Below are 24870 nucleotides of genomic sequence, written 5' to 3' on the forward strand. Positions count from 1 at the left end.
TATGATATATGGATTATATGTTGTGTATACATATATATTGATACACTCTTAGCCTACATTTTCGAAAGCGTTGGAGGAACCAGCTTGTTCATTAGGGCAGAGTCTGATTTTGATTTGTACTTTTTGGGGGGGGGTCTCCTGCTCTGTGAATTTTCCCTACATATCCCCCCTTTCGGGGTCATGATTTATGGCCCCGAACGGCTCCAGGTTCTGCAATCTGTATGACCTTCTCGGTACCCTGGTAAATATCAGGCCATTATGCCGCCTGGGTATATCCAGGGTTCTGGGCCTATCCGGTGAGCTGACCGCATCTGAGTCAGAATAGGTAGAGGCAGGGGAAGAGCCTGGGGAAGGACGCCGGGGCACTGTGGGTGTGTAATCATTGTCTGACTCAATTGGTTCAGGGGATTGGGGGGAGAAGAGATAGGGGTTTGAGGGAGGATGATTCAGGAGCGCTGCGAGTGAATCAGGGGATTGAGGGGAGAAAGGGTAGGGGTTTTGGGGAGGACTCAGGAGCACTGAGAGTGAATCAGGGGATTGAGGGGAGAAGGGGTAGGGGTTTGGGGCAGGAGTCTCAGTGGAGTCCGGAGGGTTCCCTGGTGCTTCACTTTCTACCGACAGGGCAGGCAGAGGATGCACCACCTGCATAGGGACTACCGGGCTCTCTTGCCTGCCCTCTGTTGCAGCTGTAGCCTGTCTCTGCACCGGGTCAGGTGGCATCGGGATGCTCTCCATGCTTTCAGCAGGACTCAGACAAATTGGACACTCAGGGCCCAGTGCACAGGGAGGGGGCCTTGGACAGGAGTTATTCAGTTGGCCCAGTGTGTCTAAATACACTTGATATGCCAGGGGGTTACTGGACCAGAGGACTTTACTCCCCTTCCACATTACCAATATTTCTTCTCTGATTGTTGCAAAAAAGCTAGCGTGTGGGGCCAGTGCTTTCTGAATGTCAAGTTCAGCTTCGCAGATGAAGTGAATTCTTGACATTGTGATGTCAATTTGCGTTGTCGGTTCATTCTTTACCGTGTACCAGGGTATAGTAAGCTTTTTCACATGAACCCAGCTTGGTTGTATATTATTGGGCCCATCATAGTATGACAGTAACCACAAGGTTGGCATCATCCATTGACCTGTTTGACCTGGGAAGGGTAAGGCAGTTGCCACCTTGGCCTTGGCTGCCGTCATTCGCAGTGATAGGCAGCGCCGGGTATGTCCCACCCCATGTATACTAAATTGGGTCCCTGCACATCCCTTGCTACCATAGCAACATCCAAATGCATTTGACTCCTCAATGTAACGCTGCTCCCAAGGCTCCTCCAACGCTTTCTGTCGCAGTGCATCACGCACAATCTTACTGGCCATGGCCATATCAAAAAGCAGCATGTATTACTCTAATTAACCCACTCCTAAAATTATCACAAACTTCTACTAAATCGGTTAACACGTTATTCGTAACAGTAAAAATCGTCGTAGTATCCAGTGGCCTCTGGGGACGTCTGCCGCCCGAAGGATGCAATCGGCACACGCTGCGGGTATCCTGGTTTGCAGATCTCGTACAGGTTCAACTGGGGCACTGTTGGTGATGCCGTTCCTCCCTCTGTCAGGTGCACCGGCTTGGTGTTCTCGTACTGGTTTCGCGGGGGCACTTCTGGAGCTGTTGGCACCCTCTCTGCTCCCTCAGTCTCCCTGGCTCGTGCTTGCGGCCTCTGATACCAGGACTCTCCCGTCTGGCGCCAGGTCTCTGCAATACTGCCCCTGTATGACACCAGATGGATACCTATAGCACTGTGGAAAGAAGATCTCAAAAGGGGGAGAACACAAGATAGCACCACCAGCACCACCACCAGTGCTATCCCCACTATCAGACCTATTTTGGCCAGCCAACTTCCCCACTGTCCAATAGCCTGCTCCAGCCAGTCCCCCACAGCATGGCCATATCCAGCATTCTCATTCACCTCATGTCTCAGGGCCTTCAATCTGTCCATTGCATGTGTAAACGTCCCTTCTGGGGAGGTGTTATTGGGGATAAAAGTACAGCAGTCTTTTCCAAACATTACACAGACACCTCCCTTTTCGGCCAGCATCCAGTCCAAGACCCAGCGATTTTGACTAACCATTTTGCTAGTTGCCGCTAGCTGTTCTCCTAGGGCTGACAATGCCACGTCGGTGTGGTTCATAAACCTTTGCTGATTATAATATATGTAGTTTATCCACTCCACATTTTTGTTTACAGTTATCCATGGAATGATAGACTCAAATCCCGCTAATATCTCATTCCTGGCCTTAAATTCATTAGGGATCCCCCTTGGTTGGCCAATTACATCTATAGTTATCTCGGACTCAGTCTCATCACTTCTTCTCTGGCGCCCACTAGAGGTTGGACCTTCTTGGGCTGGGTATCCAATTGCAACTGAATGAGCCAGCATTACGCGAGCACATGTTCCCATCCAACCTATTGGTAAACGACTATATATATCCTCCCCACACATCCAGAACATATCAGCCACCCTTTTATCTGCAGTAATTATATTCTGGCATTTGGGGGTCGTTATCCCTGTGGAGTTTATATTTTGTGTATAATTTATGATGGCATGTTCAGTATCTTGTAGTAACCATGGCAAATTAGTGTAATTTAACTGAGGGCGGCCCTGCTCTTTGGTCCCATTACATGTCCATCTAATCTGACAGTCACCTGGGAAAGTGCCTACCTGTACTCTACCATTGGTGACCTCATAACATTCATAGGACCCGTCTGTCAATTGTAATTTTTTCTTCTCTATACGCGAATCATAACTTTGCACTAAATTGTACTTTCTGCACGCTCTAGTTTCGTCGACCTGTTTTATACTTGATCCCAATTCTTCTATACATTGGATGGGACACTTATAATTTGACATGCTCTTATTTCTTCCCTTTTTGGCCTGTTTGTCATACATACATTTTACATAGCTGTTTGGGTTTGGGCTTAGAGTTAGTACTGGCTCTGCTTCTGCGCAAATCATGCATGATTCAGGGGTGTGTACTCTTGCAGTGTAGTTAGCCCATTTCCACCATCTATTCGACTGCGTACGTACCCACAATGGGGTGTTGGCTGTTTTAATCTTTACCTCGCGTTTAGCTCTATCAGTTATCTCAGAGGGATGATGCTTATGTTTACCAATTTCACCTTTCAGTTTATTTTGAGTACCCATTCCACTTAAAATAAAATAAGTGCCTGCTATCATTAAGGTTACTACTATCAACATTATAAAAAGGGAAATTTCAATTCCCTTCTCTTTTGGTCTTGCAAATTTTATTCCTGCTGCTATTCCTAGGGGTGCTACTACTATAATGGCGCAAACTATCAATATTATCCCCAAAATAACAGCACCATCCATGGTCTTAGACTGAGTGTTTTCCCCTTCTTCTGGGTGTGTGTTTTGGGATGCCATTACATAAATTTCAGTTTCTCTATTATGGTAATCCTTATCCTTCTCCCTTTCCTCTTCAACATGCATTACCCTAATTTCCTCCAACGTTTCCTGTATTAATTTAGTCACCGCCTCATTGTCAGCCCCCAGCCAGCTTGTTTCATTAGTCCCAGTCCAAACATGAGAAATCGACTGTTTCAATGTCGCCGTAGTCCTCACTATATCTCCTCTCAGCGTCTCGTTCCTCTGTACCACCTCCGCCCAATAAGTCATCAGCAATGTCTCCCATTTCTGCCATATCTTGTGCAGGCTCGCCAGATTCAGGCTCCCCAAACTCAAGTCCCCCAAAGTAATCAGTGTCACTCCCCCCAGGTGGTTCTGGAGGACTAACACGACAAGGAGGTACTTGACTAGGTCCCTCTCCCGGGTCATCTTCTTCCTCGAGATTATCCTCCGCTTCTTCTACTCTAAGTAGAGAGCAGTTGGGGAAGTTCGAGTCACTCGATAGGGACCTTCTCGTCGCACGTCGTTCCACTTTCGTCGAAATCGTCGGATGTACACCCAGTCCCCGGGGCGCACTGGCTGGTCCTCTGCTGCTGGTTCTGGATCTCTGGATTGTTCCTGCTCAAATATAATTTGGTGAATGGCAGAGAGTTGATGCATATACTGTCGAAGGCTCAGCTCCATTTCTTCTAACGGAGGGCCTTCTGACTGCCCACTTAATTGGGGTGATGGCATTCTCCTACCCGTGACCATCTCATGAGGGCTAAGGTGGGTAATTCTGCTTTCCTGGCTCCTGTAACACATTAACGCCAGAGGTAGGGCATCTACCCAATTCATGTTAGTATCGTGACATATTTTGCTAATCTTGGCTTTAAGAATCCCATTTACTCTCTCCACCATGCCCTGTGACTGTGGGTGGTATACGCACCCATACCTTTGCTTTATTTTTAAAGTCTGTGCAACTTGTCTCAATACATGTCCTATGAATGGTCACTGGTATGCCAAACCTTGGAATAACTTCATTCACCAGAAATTTTACCACAGTTCCTGACCCTTGGTTCTTGGTGGGAATGGCTTCCACCCAGCGGCTAAACCGATCTATGACTACCAACAGGTATCTCTTACCTTTTACCTTGTGTATCATGTCTACATAATCCATCATTAGGTGCTTAAAGGGCCCTTCTGGTGTTGGCATGTGGCCAATTGGTGCTGTTAATGGCTTCCGTATGTTATTTTGAGCACATATTTCACACAACCTCAACTGATAATCGATTCGATTTTGTAAGTAAGGTGAACACAATCCCTGCTTTTTAATATTCCTCAATACCTGTCCCCGTGCACAATGATCATGGCCATGCGCTTCACTGATTAGTTGGGTTAGTAGTGGTCCCGGAACCACAAGCAATCCCTCCACATTTCGCCATAACCCATCCGTGCCTTGCATAGCCCCTCGCCTGGCCCAGTCTGTTTTTTTCCATAGTATTCGCCTCCAGTTGTGCTTCCCTTATATCGACTAGTGATGGTTTTGGATGTAATATCATTGTCGGTGCAACTAATGAAACTTTACTTCCCGAGGCTTGTCTTGCTGCCTCATCAGCATTATTATTGCCCTTTATCACAAAATTGTTTCCCTTTATGTGCTTGACACTTGACTATTGCCAATTGCTTTGGTTTCAACATTGCCAATATTAACTCCAAAATCTGTTCCTTATGCTGTATGTCAGTGCCATTTGTTTTTTGAAAACCTCGGGCTTTCCATACTGCTCCAAAGTAATGACACACCCCATGAGCATATGCAGAATCAGTATATATGTCTGCGTCTTGCCCTGCCATTAATTCGCATGCTCGGGTTAGGGCCTTGAGCTCAGCCAGCTGTGCTGAGCAGGGTTGTTGACATTTTTCAGCTTCTAAGGTCACCCACTTGGCACCTCGCTTTTCAACCACTGCATAACCCGAATGTATTCCTCTGTGATCTAAGTAACTTGAACCGTCCACAAACACGATTCTTTTACCCTCCTGTTGCAGTGGTTCTGTTTTTAGATCTTCGCGTAATTTCATGAATTCTTTGCTCTCCGGGACACACTCATGAGGTATCCCATCACCTGGGAGTGGGACATATTCTGCTGGATTTACTGTATCACACTTGACAAACGTGATGTCTGAAAAAGCTAACAACATTTGATACTTGTGTATTCGGGCAGGTGTCAACACAAATTTCGCCTGGTCTAGCATTTCTACAACTTTGTGATACGTGTATATTCTTACCGGGTACCCCATGGTGACTGAAACTGCTTTTTGGTAGGCTTCCCAGATGCCTGCCAGATCCTGGTAACATGGAGGATAAGCAGAAGCAACACTATCCAACTTCGCGCTGTAATAGGCCACTGCTTGTTTTCTTTTACCCACATGTGTTGTTTGCATTAGTACCGCTGTCATATATCCCCTTTTTGTTGTTACATATAGGTCAAATGGGTTTTTATAATCAGGTGTCGCCAGTGCAGGTGCTTGCATTAATTCTTGCTTAATACAAGTAAAGGCAGTCTCTGCCTCTGCATCCCATGTTAATCTGTTTGACAATTTTTCTTGGCCTGCCTCTTTCATTATTTTTCTCAATGGTTGCGTTTTTTCAGAGTATGCTTCCACCCACTCCATGCTAAATCCCGTCATTCCCAAAAATGTCATCATTTGCCCCACTGTCTGAGGCTGAGGAATTCGCATTATTGTTTCCAACTGTTTGTTTGACATTCCTTTACCGGCCGCCGAGATTACTCGTCCCAAATACTCCACCTCCTGGGAGCAGAACTGCAGTTTTTTCCTGGACACTTTGTGCCCCCCCTCGGCCAGTTTCTCCAGCAGCTTCATGCTGTCAGTCGCGCATTTTTCCTTTGTGTCTGCACATAACAACAAGTCATCAACATATTGCAAAACCACACTTTCAATATTCAATCCTTGCAGATCATTTTTCAACACTTGATTAAACACATGTGGTGCATGTTTGTACCCCTGTGGCATTCTGTTGTAGGTATACTGCTGATTCTCAAATGTGAAGGCAAATAGCTCTTGACTTTGTACAGCCAATGGTATGCTGAAAAAGGCAGAACACAGGTCTATCACGGTAAACCATTTTGCGGTGCGAGGAACGTTGGTTAGTAAAGTATGAGGGTTAGGTACCACTGCAGTCATATCCTGCACTACATCATTAACTGCTCTCAGGTCCTGTACCAATCTCCATTTTTCCCCATCTGCTTTTCGCATTGGCAGTATCGGTGTATTGCACGGACTGCGCGTGGTTCTGAGTACCCCGGCCTCTAGCAGGCCTGCTATTGTTGTCCTCACTCCCTCCACTGCGTCCTCTTTTAGAGGATATTGTGCTGTAAAAGGACCGATACATCCTGGCTTTAAATGCACTTCGACCGGGTTTGCTGATTTTACTTTACCCACATCAGTATCATGCTGTGACCACAACTGAGCTGGCAATTGGCCCAAAAGCTCCTCTAAATCCAGATCCCCCCCTGATTCTTCCCGTGTTGTACCCTCTTCCCCCGGTACCCTCACCAATTGGGGCTTTCCCCACATTGTGGTACTCACCATAATTTTGATCATTGCACAATCTTCGGTGCACCAAATTAAGGGATTTTCTGTCGGCCTAAAGTCGAGGCATGCAGCTCTCTTAACCATGGGACCTAAGTCCTTAGCCTGGTACCCTGGGTTGACTTTCAATGCTATGTGTGGGGCTGCATTTTGCTCTTGAAACCATTTGTCAGTCCACAGGGTCTCGCACACTTTTAACGCAGCTCCTTCCTGCCCTATCAAGAGTGCAGTTGTCACTAAAAATTCTCCCTTCTTTTTTTCTTCATTCCACTCCTTTTCTAGCTCTAAGCTCTGTGTGGGATCGACTCTCATTGTACAATGTAAACCCTCCTCTGGCTCCGTTGCATCTGGGATCTGGGCTTCAACGTATGGTTTCCAAGTGTTCCATATGCGGTCGTTTACCTGTGTTTCAATCTCCCCTATCTCATATACATTTGTCATGGGGTGGTTTTCCATATAGTACATTCCTGTTAAATCCATTCCCCCTCCCTCACAATTTAAGTTTAGTCCTAAAGCAAAAATTGCATCTCGTCCTAGAAGGCTTACGGGGGAATTTTTACATACCACCACCCCTAATTTAGCTTCTTTTGTACCGATTTTTATTGTTACCGGTTGTGTGGTCGGGCTTAACATTATTTTCCCTGAGAACCCTACTGTTTGAATGACTTCCCCCGACAGTGGCAGATGTGAGGCATATTCTTTCTGAATGCAAGTGCATGTTGCACCAGTATCTATCATCATGGGGACAACTTTTCCTCCGATTTGTACATTTATTATAGGCTCTTGCTCTGAACCCGTTGTTATCAGTACATGTTGTCCTACTCTGCCTGGGTTCTCTGGGCACCCCTAGTGGGAACCTCGGTAATTTACAGGCCCTCTGGCCTGATATGGGGTTTGCACCTGAGGAGGCGGAGCCAAGTTGGGATAGCCCTGCAGTTGCTGGGGCTGACTGGGATAGGGGGCTTGCACCTGAGGGGGTGGAGCCAGGTTGGGATAGCCCTGCAGTTGCTGGGGCTGACTGGGGGCCCAGTTCCCCTGATTAGCGGGGCTTGTGTTTTGTGTGTTTGGGCACTGCCTCCTTATGTGGCCCTCCTGACCACATCCATAACATACTATGGGACCTCGCCTCTGCTGGTTAGGGAAACCTGATTGGTTCCAGTTTCTATTCGACATATGGCTGTTCTGATTCTGCTGACCTCTCCACTGATTGAGCTGCCCATCATTCCCTGGCCCTCCCCTCATTTGGTTCCCACCCATTTGCGCCCCCCCCCCTTGCATATTACCTTGCATGGCCACCGGATGAGGGTTGCCGGAGAAGTTGTAGACCACCGTCGACGGGGGTGCCATCGGGCTACTCCATGGTTCAGGCGTGAGGGGTGCCTCAATGTCAAAGAAACCATTGTCCGCGTTCTGTATTTTCACAGAAGCCACTTTTTTTGCCTCTTTCTCTTTTTCCAGCTCTTTTGCCTCTCTGGTCTTTTTTTCTTTGGCTTTAAGTTCCTCCAGCTGCAACTGCAGCAGTTTTCTTTGGATGTCTTTAGCTTGATCCTCCAGCTTTTTCCCCTCTTTCCGCTGCCTCTCTACAGCGTGCACTACATGCTCCACAAACTCTCTGTGGGTCATGGTGTTCAGTCCCACCACCTCATCGAGGCGGCGCCCCACTTCTGAAGGCATCCCCTCCCGTATGGCTTTACGGAAGAGGGTAGTCATTATGGGGTCCAGCTGTATATTCCGTTCAGTTATCTGCCTCCACCTCCGCAACTGCAGGTGAATGTATGTTGCTGGCAGTTCATCACTTTTTAACGGTGGCCCCGTTAAGGTTGTGATGTCAGGTCGTGCAGGATACAGCGCTCGTAGTGCAGTCCAGACAGTCCCCCGCACGTTATCAAATGGCCCCCCATCCACTGCGGGGGTCTGCACTTGGTCTCTGACAAAGCCGGCCTGCTCGAATATGTCCAGCATTGTTTCCATCCCCACGACCTTCCCCAGGAGTGCCTTCAGGTCCCCCACCGCCAGGATCCGGCCCGTTGTCTCCTCCTCCAGCACCCTGATCCAGTGGCTTGCTCCATTCTGCAACTCAGGGAGATTTGTTATTACATTTTGCATGTCCTGAGTGGACCAGGGAATGTATCGGGGTATATTATCTCTAACCAATAATGGCCCCACCATGGTGGGGCTTTCCTCCTCCTCACGATACCGCCTGGGCTTCTGTATTGTTCTTGTTCTACTAGTGTATCGCCCAGCTATATCCCCCTGTATGTGTGCTGATTTTACTTCCTGTTTTGACCCCCCTTCTCCGCAATCTTCCCTCCCATAATTTTCCTGCCCCTGCTCAGTTGATTTACGACCTTTGCCTGCTCTCTTTTTTCCCTCAGTGCTCCTTATCTCATTTGCTGTTTTCACTATCTTACTGTGGTAGCTATCGTATTCTTCCCATTTTTTTAAATCAATTTGTTCATATTTTCCGCCTCTTCATAATCCTTTTTAAGCTCTTGTACTCTCTCTTCCACCTCCTTTTCCTTACCCTGGAGACGCTCTTTTGTTTCCCTCACCTGCTCTGCATCTTCCTCATGCTCCACCCACCCACTTATTTCAACTTGCCCTTTTACTACTGGACAAATGACCTTCTCTCCTGGCGGCGCGCCAGGCATAATTGGGCCTGCTTGGTGTACACCCCCCTCCTTCTCTCCCCCCTGCCCCTGCGGTTGCAAGGCATACGGGGGAGGGGTCATCATCTCCCCGAAATCACCTGATATCCCCATGCCCTGCTCTCTAGCAAAGGATCTGAACCACCCTAAGATCACTTTTTCCTGTTCCCTTTTCAGCTGTCTTTCCTTGGTTTTATCTCCCGGTTTATAATTGGCTATTACCCCCCCCATCAGATAGCATATTTCTCTATCAACCGTACCACCCTTAGGCCATTTTGTCACCAATTTTTTTGTTCGCTTCTCCCACTTTTTGGAAATATTTTCTATCTCTTGTTTATATTTAGGATATATCCCCGCAATTATCTCAACTGCTGTTTTCTTTCCCTTATCCATTATTATATGTGGTTCTTATAATGATCTATTTTCTTACGCGTATATTCACTTTTATGTTATTTATATATATATATATATTTAATTTATTATGATTTATTTCGGACTGTATTTATTTACCTTATTCTATTTTTATTACTTTCTACACCTTTCTTTTATGATCGCATATGTAAAAAATTATGTTTTAAAATTCTTGCTCTCTTAGTCTTAATTTTTTTTTAAATTTATTTTATACATATGATATATGGATTATATGTTGTGTATACATATATATTGATACACTCTTAGCCTACATTTTCGAAAGCGTTGGAGGAACCAGCTTGTTCATTAGGGCAGAGTCTGATTTTGATTTGTACTTTTTGGGGGGGGGTCTCCTGCTCTGTGAATTTTCCCTACAAGAGCTGTAATATCTAATGTATCTGATATATGTGAAGCCTGTCAAAATGTGTCTGATCTTGCAACAACGAAAATGAAAAGAAAGTTTTAGGATTTTAATACCAATGTTACTTCAGAGAAGAGACACACTGGGTTTCTGACGACAACCTCAAACTGCCTGGGTTCTTCCTCACCGGATCCATCCACAGCAAGAAGCATGGAATGGCAACCTTTGTCCGGGAAGGATTGAGCTGGTCAGCCACCAGTCAATCTCCACCCGGCTGCAATATTGAGTGGCCGGTCACCAAAATCCAAGAAACATCTGTTGTGAATGTATACAAGCCCCCACCAACTGTGCTGAATGTATCATCACTACCATCTGTGACTCCTCCCGCCATCTATGCAGGTGACTTCAATTGCCAACATACAGATTGGGGTTACAACCACACATCACAGGATGGTGAAGCGCTGAGTGAGTGGGCTTCTAACGCTGAGGCATTGCTGCTCTTCGACCCAAAGGAGCCCCCAAGCTTCTTTTCTGCACGCTGGAACTCTCACACCAACCCAGGCCTTTGCCGTATGCCGCAGTAACGACCTGAAACCGGAGAGACGTGTCTTGGACAGGTTCCCTCGTTCACACCACCGGCCATCCATCATCAAAGTACCATCACTGGTACAGCCGGTATCTGGCAAACCGGTCAGGAGATGGAACTTCAGGAAGGCGAACTGGCGGCAGTTTATGGCGGAAACGGAAAGAAGAACTGCTGGTCTCCTGGATCCAGAAGCAGCTGATGTGGATGCTGCATACGCCGCCTACTGTGAAGTCCTCCTCAGGGCAGCAAAGCACAACATCCCACGTGGCTACAATAAGAACTACATCCCGGGCTGGGATGAGGAGTGCAGCTGCCTGCTGCGCCAACACCAGCAGGCAAGCTCCAGGGAAGAAATGGACGCAACAGCAACAACCCGATTGCAGAAGCTGGACGACACCCGAAGGGCCAGGTGGACTGAAGTAGTGGAAGCTATCGACTTCACCCACTCTAGCCGGAAGGCGTGGCAGACCATCAACCTGCTCTCAGGGAGAAAAACAACCCCCCGCAGATGTCCAGTGACAGCAGATGCCATTGCTTCCCAGCTCCTGAAAAATGGTCGCTTCCCTGATGCTGACAGAAACGTCACACGATTGACCTCGTGTGAGGTATCGTCTCTCTCCAAGGCAGCCAGCGTCGATGCTAACCTCTCAGGAGACTTCACAGTAGCCGAACTAAGTGCAGCAATCAACAAACTGAAGCCGGGCAAGTCATCAGGTCGAGACAATATCCACCCAGAGTTTGTCATACACCAAAGTGAAAGAACATCTTACTGGCTATGCTCGTTCTTCTCATCATGCTTCCGGAGGTCCAAGCTCCCAAAGACCTGGCGCCGTGCTTCCGTCATAGCCTTGCCAAAGCCGAACAAACCCGCCGAAGACCCGAAGTCCTACAGGCCCATCTCTCTGCTCTGTGTCCCATATAAGATCCTGGAGAGGCTGATTCACAGCCGCATCGAGCCAGTGGTGGACCCACAACTCCCACCGGAACAAGCCGGCTTCCGCCGAGGCAGGTCAACAGTGGATCAGGTAACGCTACTCACTCAGGACATCGAGGACAGCTTTCAGGATAACGAAAAAGCTGGAGTAGTATTCCTGGACCTGACAGCCGCCTATGACACCGTGTGGCACCGTGGACTACATCTGAAAGTGTTGAGGACAATCCCGGACCGGCACATGGTGAGGTTCATTATGGAGATGCTATCGAACCGTAGCTTCATCCTACAGACCAGCGATGGCCAGACCAGCAGGCTCAGAAAGTTGAAGAACGGTGTCCCGCAAGGCTCCGTCCTCTCACCAATGTTGTTCAACATAGACATTCACGACCTGCCAGATACAACATCTACCAAGTATGGCTATGCGGACGACTTGGCCATCATGCTTCGCCGCCCAACATGGAAGGCGATGGAAGATGGCCTCAACCGAGACATGGGCATCCTGGCAGACTACCTCCAGAAGTGGCACCTTCAGCTCAGCATGGGCGAGACAGTGTCTGCAGCTTACCACCTTAACAATCGGGAAGCAAGAAGGGAACTGGACGTGCATGTTGGCAACAACCGCCTGGAGTTCCAGCAAGCCCCCAAGTACCTCGGCGTATGCTTGGACCGGACACTGTCCTACAAGCAACACCTGGATGAAGTGAAGGCCAAGACAACAGCAAGGGTCTCGCTCATCCGCCGCCTGGCGGGTTCGACTTGGGGAGCTTCCCCCCAGACCCTACGCATATCCACGCAAGCCCTGGTATTACCCGTAGCAGAATACTGTGCCCCAGCCTGGAGCAGAAGTCCACATGTGAACAAGGTAGATACAGTCATCAACAGCGTATAGTTACTGGTTGTCTGAAACCCACCCCTGTGTCCTACCTGCCAGTCCTAGCTGGAATCGCCCCAGCCAGTCTCCGACGGGATGCGGCTACCCTCGCCCTGGCAAGAAAAGCCCAGAAGCACGACTGGCACATCCTACACAAAGCCACAACAACACCGGCACCACCATGCAGGCTTAAGCCATCCCTACAACAAGGCAGCACAGGAGATGCTACAGTCTATCCCTGAGGACTTGTCCAGAGACGCCTGGCTGGCAGCATCCTGGAAACAGACGTGGGAGACGGCTGGGCCCTCCCGCATGCAACGATACATCCGGGACCCAGGAGGCGGTGTAAAAGGAGAAGACATGCCACGCCATCTATGGACCTCACTGAACCGTCTGCGCTCTGGCGTCGGACGCTTCAAGTCATCTCTGAAGAAGTGGGGCCTATCGGACAGTGCGGCATGTGAGTGCGGCGAGCCTGAACAGACTGCCGAGCACATAATCACCGGCTGCCCCCTATACAGCCCACCCTCAGAAGCTGGCCTTTTCGACTTAGGACCGGAGACGAGGGCGTGGCTGCATGACACTGAGTTGGCCATCTGACTATATACGAAAGAAGAGAAGAGAAAGGAGTTCAGCACAATCCACAATCACCTGACCTCAACCCCAGTGAATATTTATGGGGGCACTTCAAGACTGACAAAAGCCAAGCATTCAGTAACAACACAAGGTGCTCTTTGGAACATTGTCAGGCTGGAATAACATGGATCCTGTACATGAGTCTGTGCCAGCTCCAGAGCACATTGCCATTAAAGCAAAAGGGGGGCATACCAAATACTAAGAAATTCTGAAATTCATGTACATTTTTCAAAGATTTAACTTTTCACTCCAATTGTTATGCTGGTAATATAAGTTGTAAGGAAAATGTTCAGACTTTTAGACCCCACTGCATGTGATAAATCTGGAGCTCACTATGTGTACCCTGTGGGAATGTGTCATGGGTGTACATCTCAATCAATAAAACTGAATTTCATTTAATGTCTGCTCGTCATCGATGGCTGAAACTTTCTGGTGGAGTTCCTGCAGGCTAAGGATGGCAGCTTTGACTTGTGGATCACTGAGGAGCTCATATCTTCTATCTCCCTGCATTTGAAGCATGAGTTCAATGATCTCTCCCAGTATGTTCACCACAGGGGGCAGGCAGATGACTTGCGGCGTGTAGGTTGTAGCCACGCTCGCTCTTGCAGCCAGGGTGCTTAACATGTTGATGCCGCTCCAGAGTATCTCCTTCACTTGGGTTGATGTTGGTGCGCAGAGTGTGGGTTGTAGCCACGCTTGCTCTTCCAGCCCAGGTCCTTAACATGTTGGCGCCGCTCCAGAATATCTCCTGCATTGGGTTGATGTTGGTGCGCTGAGTGTGGGTTGTAGCCACGCTCACTCTTGCAGCCAGAGTGTTTAACATGTTGGCGCCGCTCCAGAATATCTCCTGCATTGGGTTGATGTTGGTGCGCTGAGTGAGGGTCGTAGCGACGCTCGCTCTACCAGCCAGGGTCCTTAACATGTTGATGCCGCTCCAGAATATCTCCTTCACTCGGGTGATGTTGGTGCGCTGAGTGTGGGTTGTAGCCACGCTTGCTCTCCTGGCCAGAGTCTTTAACATGTTGGCGCCGCTCCAGAGTATCTCCTGCATTGGGTTGATGTTGATGCGCTGAGTGAGGGTCTTAGCCACGCTCGCTCTTGCAGCCAGCGTGCTTAACATGTTGGCGCCGCTCCAGAGTATCTCCTGCATTGGGTTGATGTTGGTGCGCTGAGTGAGGGTCGTAGCGACGCTCGCTCTACCAGCCAGGGTGCTTAACATGTAGAGGGCGTTCCTGAGTTTCTCCTGCGCTCGGGCGATGTTGGTGCGCTGTGTATAAACCTGCGCTAGGCTCTGCTTAATCTGCTCTATGGTCCTGCTGCACTGTGCAATCTCATCCTTCTTTTTTGTACATTGCCTTTTTTTTGTTCCAACTTATAATAATAATTATTAACTTCTCTTTCAGAGTTTTCCACTTCTTCCTCTGCTGTACGTATTGCTGATTTGGCATTGTCCAACTCTACCTGAGAGACCAGAGCAATGATGGCACCTGCAAAGACAAGGTTGTTTTTAACCACCAGAGGTGTACAGGGTTTTACAATTCTACCTAGGCAGTTCCATTCCGATTATCCTCTTTGTTACATACCATCAATATAAAAAACCTAGGACTAATGCTGCATTCACACATGAATCATGGTAGATGGTAGATCATTATATTGGATGAGAGCACAACAGTAAAATGTTCTTAGGACGGCTGTTCTCCGTAGGTTGCTATGGCAGACAGCACTTGCCACTGCTTTTGCCCCGCAGAGCGGATTTCTTGTTTTTTGACTACGCTCACTGGACATTCCCTGAATAAAGCCCTGATGGGACTTTATTACATCTCTGTCTGAGTCATGCATTTTGGGTGCAACCCCCAAGCACCCGTCTCAATTGGAATAGATGGGGCACAATTGGCTACCAAATTGTGAGAAAAGGAAATTCTACAGCAACTGAAACTGGCAGTTTATTTGTCTACAATAACTCACCAGCGATGGGTGATGCTACACCAGTGATGTGGAAGAAGGCTAGTCCTATTACAACATTACGCATAACTTTACTTTCTTCCCTTGTCCTTTCAAGCATTTGCAACTTCACTGAAATTATGTTAGTTTAGGTATAAATGGACACTCTAAAATGGATTATTAGACGTGTGCCACCATCCTCAACATTGGATAGGTTGATGATAGACTTTCATGACAGAAATTGTAGGTATAGGTATCAGATCTCAGTGGCAGAGGGGCTCTGCAAGCAAGGGACAAGTCATTTTCATGACCGCTCATTGTTCTACTGGGCTTGATAACATTCATGTTTGTGAGAAAAATTAATCATTCTGATTACATTTAGACTGGTTAATAGGTGATTAAATGCATTTACTTTCTCTTGTGTTTTGGGGCCTTTTGGGGAAAGTTACCCTTTATAGGAGAAAGTAATTTATAAATGACAATTACCTAAAAGGAAGGTCAATGGTTAAATTGGAAAAAATAATTGTAGAATTGATGTTAAGGTCAAATAGAACAAAACAAAAAACAACACAAATTGATTTTTTGAAGTGCTATTTCATAATGTGTACCATAAAGAGTTAAAAAATCATTTTAGTATAAAACGGTAAAATAGCTGTGCGTTTCAACTTCTTCAGGGCAGTAATCGCTGAAATACTGTCATGATCCTGATTTCTGTCTGATAGTTTATTTGGTATTTTTGTAAATGTATTATTTTTCTTATTCATGTCTGGTTTTCTGTTTACATTAATTAGTCTTTGCACTCCTTTTCTCCTGTGATGTCTGTGTCTGAATGTTCACTAGCCCAGTCACTCCCCTGTGATGTCTGTGTCTGAATGTTCACGAGCCCAGTCACTCCCCTGTGATGTCTGAGTCTGAATGTTTACTAGCCCAGTCACTCCCCTGTGATGTCTGTGTCTGAATGTTTACTAGCCCAGTGACTCCCCTGTGATGTCTGAGTCTGAATGTTTACTAGCCCAGTCACTCCCCTGTGATGTCTGAGTCTGAATGTTCACTAGCCCAGTCACTCCCCTGTGATGTCTGAGTCTGAATGTTTACGAGCCCAGTCACTCCCCTGTGATGTCTGTGTCTGAATGTTTACTAGCCCAGTCACTCCCCTGTGATGTCTGAGTCTGAATGTTTACGAGCCCAGTCACTCCCCTGTGATGTCTGGGTCTGAATGTTTACCAGCCCAGTCACTCCCCTGTGATGTCTGAGTCTGAATGTTTACTAGCCCCAGTGACTCCCCTGTGATGTCTGTGTCTGAATGTTTCTGATCCCGAGTCACTCCCCTGTGATGTCTGAGTCTGAATGTATACGAGCCCAGTCACTATTCGGGTGTCTACAGTAGTTCTGGGGTTCAACATTACGTTCCTTACTTCCGGCTTCTTTCGATAGTTAATGTTGTAATTCTATTCTTTCTAACAACTACTAATTTAGATATTGTACAGTACTAATACACTTACTGTCTGTCTAACTAACAAACTAATGGTCACTTAATTTGGGTAGTTTAAATTTAATCACGTAACTAACTGACTAACATTATCTCCTAGTTTTCCACGCAGTTCTATAACTGTCTTTCTATGCTATCATTGATTACTTGCTTAGTTTCAGCAAAGTATTCGCACCTGTCTCTCCGTATCTCTACATCTCCTGATTCTGTGCAATTGTCTACTCCCTAATCCGGTGCCGTTTGTATGATATGTGTGTCTTTGTGAATCCAGTCTGCGTTTTCGTTTCCCCCTCGTTATTGTCCTATTACCCTTTCATGTGTCTCACCTGATGTTTATTTGTTAGACCACCCTCACTCCCATGCCCCGCCTAGTCTGTCTGTATTTATACCTGTCCTTTTCAGTTGCATGGTGCTCGTTCATTGTTTCCTGAGTCCCGAGCCCTTTATCCCTTAACCCCAGTTCTAGCCCCCTTGTTCTAGCCCCCCTATTCTAGCCCCTTTGTTCTAGCCCCCTTGTTCTAGCCCCCTTGTTCCCAAAGCCTTTGCCGTTGTGGCATTCTGTCTTGTTGATTTTTGCTTCTGGATTCCTGTGTATGACCCTTGCCTGCTTCCCCAGACTCTTCCCTTGTTTTGTGGACTCTGTACCTCTGCCCTGCTTCTGGACTGCCTACCTGGTTTTGAACTCTTGCCTGTTTGGACTACACTCTGTCTGCCCCTTATCCACCTGCTCATTAAACCACCCCTGAGTCAGCTTCTGGTTCCTCTGCCCCCCCCCCTGCCGTGACAAATACTGCCTCTTCAGGGCAGTAATCGCTGTAATACTGCCCTAAGGATGGCTCCCAGCAAAATGTATGCATGTTAGGCAGGTGTGTTATCAGAAATACATTCCATTTTATAATAAATACTTCCACCGTTCTATAGTAGTGTCTGAAATTTCTAATCAGAAATCTCCCTCACACAACAATGGTGCACATGCTTAACGAGATAGAAATATAATTGGTCGAGTTTGTGGTGTTGAAGAGGGAAATTCTGGAGCCGCGGTGGTGCAACAGACTAAGATGCCAAAGTTTGGCCGGCTCACTGCTCCAGAGGGACGACTCGGCAGGGTTAGCGGATCACTGTGCACAACAGCACCCCGGCCGCCTCGGAATCACGGTCACGAGCACGAGACGAGACGGCTTGAAGAGACCCGTGTTCTTCTCGGATCGCCATAGGGACGGGGTGTGGGCGGTGTATCCCCCAGCTAACACTCATTGGATCAGATAGGGCAACCAAATTGGTAGAAAAGGGGAAAATTTTTAAATAAATGTATTTAAAAAAAGGGAAATTCCACAGTAACTGAAACTGGCATTGTAAAAATGCACAATTGTAAAAACGCACATTTTCATAATTTGCCTACAGTATCTCACCAGCGATGGTTCCGATGATGGGGATGACCATTATTCCGATTCCAGCATCCCGCACAGCCTGAGATTCCCTCTGTTTATTTTCAAGGTGTCTGAGAGTTCCCTGAGCAGAATCCCGGGCTCTCCGAGCATTATTTAAAGCTGTAGCGAACGTCTCTATGCAGTCAGCTATGCATTGGCTTTCTGTTTCCAGGTTTTCCAGTTCACTTGCACTTTATTTATCTGCTCACGGTCCAGCTCTCCTTTCCTGGCGGTCAGACTCTCTGTGAGTGCATCCACCTGCAACAGCTGACTGGACGCAGCAGATTCTGCCCATTCTAGGCTCTGTTTGGCCTGAACAATAGCGTGCTGCAGCGCTAGTGTCTTTGACTCATCATAGGCCAGCAGAATGGTTGCAACGGTTTTGAAATGCTCAATTCCATTTTTGAGCTGTGGGATAACAGCCCTGATGAAATTCTGCTCTTGCTGTTGTGCATCCTGCATTGTCTCTGTGGATGAAAAGCATATTCAAATGAGAAATTACAGCACCTTTTATACATGCAGTGAGCTCCATATTTTTTCTTTCATGTCCTACACAATTATAGATTTGTAATCAGGCAATTATATTCACGTAAAGCCGTGTATATTAATTATTATGGAGCACACATGCTCCTTTGCAGGCAACGTGCATGGCTTTGTTTTTTTTTTGTGGGTTTTTTTTTGTGGTTTGTATGGATGGAAAATCTTAGCACAAATGCACAAAGCCGGATCAATTCTGCAGAAATTATATTTTGCATCATAGGCTTTTCTTAAAAATAATGTTCTTATCGCATTGTTCAGGCATACAGCTGTTCTGAAAACTGTCTTTGCCAAAGTTAGCCCCCCCCACCACTTAAGACTTCTTGTCCTGCATGGCTCATACGCAAACTATCCTTGACAACGATAGCCCACCCCCACAACACAAAACATCCTGCCCTGTAAGTTGTCTAACAAAGAGGAATCATAAAAAGATGAATTATGCGAAACATGGTCTTATTCTGTACTTTTCCAACTTTTCTTTCAAGCATACCCATTATTTTATTCAATTCAGGTTACAGATGGGTCACTATACTTCCAGCACAAATAAGCAGTTAATCAGTTTGAAAATATATAAGCATACTTAATCGTACTTTAACATTTGATTAATGGTGGTTTCTTGCATTTCCATAAGCTTATCTGTAATTAATGATGTAGGTTAATTGGATTATATATTGATTATATGAGTATATAGTGTGGTGGCCCGATCAGGAATCGGTACACCACTGGAGTGGAACGGCCCGTGCGCCGGCGCCAAGCACTGGGAAAGGTCTTTAATCACGTGTATTTCCCCTGTTCGTATCTAGCAGAGCCGCACCGAGGAGAGAGAGCCGGCGGGGAGAATCAGCACCATGGCCAGCGACACGGAGAAAAGACGCGTGAGGAATGCGAGCTAGGAATGAATTAACATTTCTAATTGGACAGGCGCAGCCGGACTGACTCCAAGGAGGAACGAGAGGCCGTACAAAAGACGGGGCGCAACCACAGAGCGGGGCTGAGTACGGAGGGAGACGGAGGCAAAGCCCAGTGAGTTGGAAAAAACAGCAATTAGAAACAAGCAACGACACCACGGTGGAACCGCGGGTCTTCGGAGGCCCTACCGAAAGGCGAAGGCGGAACGGACCACCCACAGTCACCGACGGACCGGTGTACCTAATTTTTTGGCCGGTTATTTTTTTCCCCGTTTTTTGAGAAAACTGTTTTGTTGGAACTTTGTGAAAGTGCCCTGAAGGCACGTGGGAAATAATTAAAACCTTATTTTTTGATCTACTCTTGCTCTCTCTGTCTCTCTCTCCCCACGGGGCGCCACATATGGTGGAGAATGTGGGCATAGAGACCCCAGCTATAAAAAGAGAGAGCAACTAAAAAAAAAAAAAAAAAATGGAGGACGCCATCAACGCCTTGCTCCGATCACAAGGCGCCCTACAGAAGGCCGTGGCAGAACTGTGCCAAAAGTCCAGCACGGCGACAACCCACCGGACGCCCAAAGACGTATTGTTGAAGCAGACCCCTGATGACGAAATTGAGGCCTACCTCGAAACCTTCGAGCGGGCGGCGTACCTGGAGAAATGGCCTCAAGGCGCCTGGGGCTCCCTCCTGGCTCCATTCCTCAGCGGGGAGGCCCAGAAGGCTTACCGGGGGCTGCCTCCAGCCGAAGCCCACGACTACCCCACCCTAAAAGCCACCATCTTAGCCCAGTATGGCTACAGCCTCCCCGCCAGGGCACAGCGGTTCCACCAATGGGCCTATGACCCCGCCCTCCCGGCGCGAGGACAGGTGATGAGCCTGGGGAGGCTAACCAAAAGTTGGCTAGTCGAGGGCGACGGGCCGCCCCTGCTCGACCGGGTGGTGTTGGACCGCTGCGTCCGAGCCCTGGCCCCGGACGTCAGGAAATATGTGGCCCAGCAGGGGCCCCGCTCCATCGATGCCCTGGTCAACCTCCTGGAGAACCACCAGGTGGCACAAGAGATGACCAGGGGGACAAAAACGGAAAGCCCACGAAGAACCCCAATCGCTGTCCGACCAGAACCACAAACCAGGCCACGGTGGAGAGCGGACGACAGGGAGGAGGGCCTCAGACGGAGGGAGACCAGGCGGTGCTTTGCCTGTGGCCGGGAGGGCCACCTGAGCCGGGATTGCCCAGGGAGGGAGGAGTCCATGGCCACTGCTCCTGAGACGGGCCGACCCTGCCACTACCTCACCACCTGCTGGGCCCACAAGGGCACTGCCGCCCCTAGGCTACCCGTCCGGATCGCGGGTCAGGACGCGGAGGCCTTACTAGACTCGGGGAGCGCGATTACCTTGGTGAGGCCAACCCTAGCAGGGGGGAGAAGGGGAGAAGACATCGCCGTCACCTGTATCCACGGCGATGTACGGAGCTACCCCACCGCCGAGGTGACCATCATCACCCCTAGAGGCAAGTTCACGGGAAAGGTGGCAGTGGTCGAGAGCCTCCCAGTGGAGGTGCTGCTGGGAAGAGACTGCCCCCTCTTTCTCAGCTATTGGAATGAGAGGGCGACCCCTGAGAGGCCCGGCCCCAACCCCCGACCCCGCCGGAAGGGCCACAAGGAACCACACCCGGTTTGGGTAGCCCCCGCCAGGGAGAGTGAGGAGGAGGAGACCCCACCCCAAGGAGGGAGGAGACCGACAACGCAACCCCCTTCGGAGAGCACAGATACAGCCCCGGAGCGACCGGACCCACCACCACCCCGGGAGGGGGAAGGGGGTAGCACGGGGGGGTTTTCGGAGTTCCAGCCCGAACTCGAGAGGGCCCCAACGGACTTCGGCTCCGCCCAGCTGCAAGACCCCCTCCTCGCCCAGGCCTGGAGAGCCGCCACATACATTGAGGGCGTCCCACAAGGAGGGGTGAGTAGACCGGCCTACCCATATTTTAAAGTAAAAAATAACTTGTTATATCGAACCTGCAACAGTGACCCGGGAGAGCTGGACCAGCTTCTAGTACCTCAGACCCACACCTCCAAGGTGCTCTACCTCGCCCACACCCACTTGTTGGGGGCCCACCTGGGAAGGGAGAAGACCTATGAGCAAATCCTATCTCGCTTTTACTGGCCGGGCATCAAACGGGCCGTGGAGGACTACTGCCGACAGTGCGCGGAGTGTCAACTTCACAGCCCCCGGGTGACGTATCGCAATCCACTAATCCCTCTCCCCATTATAGATGTGCCCTTCCGCCGAATTGCGATGGACATAGTGGGGCCCCTACCCAAGTCCAGCCGGGGTCACCGGTACATATTGGTGATCGTCGACTACGCCACCCGGTACCCGGAGGCCGTACCCTTACGGGCCGCGACGGGGAAGAGCATCGCGAGGGAGCTGTTCCTCCTCTTCAGCCGAGTGGGGATCGCGGAAGAGGTCCTGACGGACCAGGGGACGTGCTTCATGTCGGGCGTGATGAGGGAGATGTGCCGCCTGCTCCGGGTCCGGCAAGTGAAGACATCCGTCTACCACCCCCAGACCGACGGGCTGGTGGAAAGGTTTAACAAAACCCTCAAGTCGATGCTAAGAAAGATGATCACAACGGACGGTAAGGACTGGGACCGTTTATTACCTTACCTGTTATTCTCCATCCGTGAGGTTCCGCAGGCGTCCACGGGGTACGCACCCTTCGAGTTGCTGTATGGGAGACGTCCCCGAGGGCTACTGGACCTCGCCAAGGAGGCCTGGGAGCAGCAGCCATCCCTCCTGGAGCATGTGGAGGCTATGGACCAGCGGATGGCAAGGATCTGGCCCATGGTCCGGGAACACATGCAACAGGCTCAAAAGGAGCAGGCTCGACTGTACAACAGGAAAGCCCAGGTGAGGGAATTCCAACCGGGGGATAAGGTCATGGTGCTGATCCCCACTAACGAGTGCAAGTTTCTGGCCAAATGGCATGGCCCCTACGAGGTCGTAGCCAAGGTCGGCCCCGTAAATTACACGGTAAGACAGGTGGGCCGGAGACACCAGCTCCAAAATTACCACATCAACCTGCTAAAGAGGTGGCACGAACCCGTGCACGACCCTGCTCCCCTCTGCTTAACCACAGGTGGCGTCACTGGAACCCCAGAAGTGGCCACTGGAGACCTGCTGACGGACCGACAACGACAAGACCTCCGCGAGCTGGTGAGCCAACACCGGGATGTGCTCTCCCACCTCCCGGGCCGGACTACAAAGGTCCACCACGACATCGTCACGGAGCCAGGGAGGAGGATTCGACTGCGGCCCTACCGGATCCCGGAGGCACGAAGGCAGACCATCCGGGAGGAGGTGGCGAGGATGCTAGACCTGGGGGTCATAGAGGAATCACAAAGCGCCTGGTCCAGCCCGATAGTGTTGGTCCCCAAACCGGACGGAAGCTGGCGGTTCTGCAACGACTTCCGGAGGTTAAATGAAATCTCCCGGTACGACGCCTACCCCATGCCCCGGGTGGACGAACTGATCGAGCGGCTGGGACCCGCTCGCTACATCAGCACCCTGGACCTCACCCGGGGGTACTGGCAGGTACCGCTGACCCCACAGGCGAGAGAGAAGACGGCCTTCGCCACCCCGGATGGCCTGTTCCAGTATCGGGTCTTGCCCTTCGGAGTACATGGAGCCCCCGCCACCTTCCAGAGGCTAATGGACAACCTACTGAGGCCCCACAGGGAGTATGCTGCCGCCTACCTGGATGATATTGTGATCCACAGCGCTGATTGGGAGAGCCACCTCAGGAGGCTGAAGGCAGTGCTCGGAGCGCTCCGGGAGGCCGGCCTGACAGCTAACCCGGCGAAGTGTCGCCTGGGCCTGGAGGAGGCCGACTACCTGGGCCACACTGTGGGACGAGGGTGCGTCCGACCCCAGAGCCAAAAGGTGAACGGAATAACAAACTGGCCCCGACCCATCACAAAAAGGCAAGTGCGCACATTCCTGGGCCTAGTGGGGTACTATAGGCAGTTCATACCTGACTTTGCCACCAGAGCGGCCCCCCTTCACGAGCTGACAAGGAAAGACCACCGGCACACGATAACATGGACCGAGGACGCCGACCGCGCCTTCCTAGACCTGAGAGCCGCCTTGGGGAATGAACCCGTATTAACCACCCCTAACTTCTCACAAAAATTTGTTTTACAGACCGACGCCTCCGAGACCGGACTCGGTGCCGTCCTCTCCCAAATCCAGGACGCAACAGAGCACCCAATTACCTACATCAGCAGGAAATTGTTGAAACATGAGAGGAACTATAGCACGGTGGAGAAGGAGTGCCTGGCTATAAGGTGGGCGGTGGGGAAACTTAAGTACTATCTTGTGGGGAGGGAGTTTATCCTTATAACCGACCATGCCCCACTACAATGGATGTACCGGTGTAAGGACACTAACGCCCGGGTGACCCGATGGTTTTTAGAACTCCAAAGTTTTAAATTCACGGTGGAACACCGAGCTGGGAGACTCCAAGGGAACGCAGACGCCCTGTCCCGAATGAACGAGGGGTTCTTTGGTGACGCTCCCGCCGAGGGCGTGGAGCTGAGGGGGAGGAAATGTGGTGGCCCGATCAGGAATCGGTACACCACTGGAGTGGAACGGCCCGTGCGCCGGCGCCAAGCACTGGGAAAGGTCTTTAATCACGTGTATTTCCCCTGTTCGTATCTAGCAGAGCCGCACCGAGGAGAGAGAGCCGGCGGGGAGAATCAGCACCATGGCCAGCGACACGGAGAAAAGACGCGTGAGGAATGCGAGCTAGGAATGAATTAACATTTCTAATTGGACAGCCGCAGCCGGACTGACTCGAAGGAGGAACGAGAGGCCGTACAAAAGACGGGGCGCAACCACAGAGCGGGGCTGAGTACGGAGGGAGACGGAGGCAAAGCCCAGTGAGTTGGAAAAAACAGCAATTAGAAACAAGCAACGACACCACGGTGGAACCGCGGGTCTTCGGAGGCCCTACCGAAAGGCGAAGGCGGAACGGACCACCCACAGTCACCGACGGACCGGTGTACCTAATTTTTTGACCGGTTATTTTTTTCCCCGTTTTTTGAGAACTGTTTTGTTG

The sequence above is a fragment of the Conger conger genome, chromosome 8, assembly GCF_963514075.1.
Source record: "Conger conger chromosome 8, fConCon1.1, whole genome shotgun sequence".
Classification (NCBI taxonomy): Eukaryota; Metazoa; Chordata; class Actinopteri; order Anguilliformes; family Congridae; genus Conger; species Conger conger.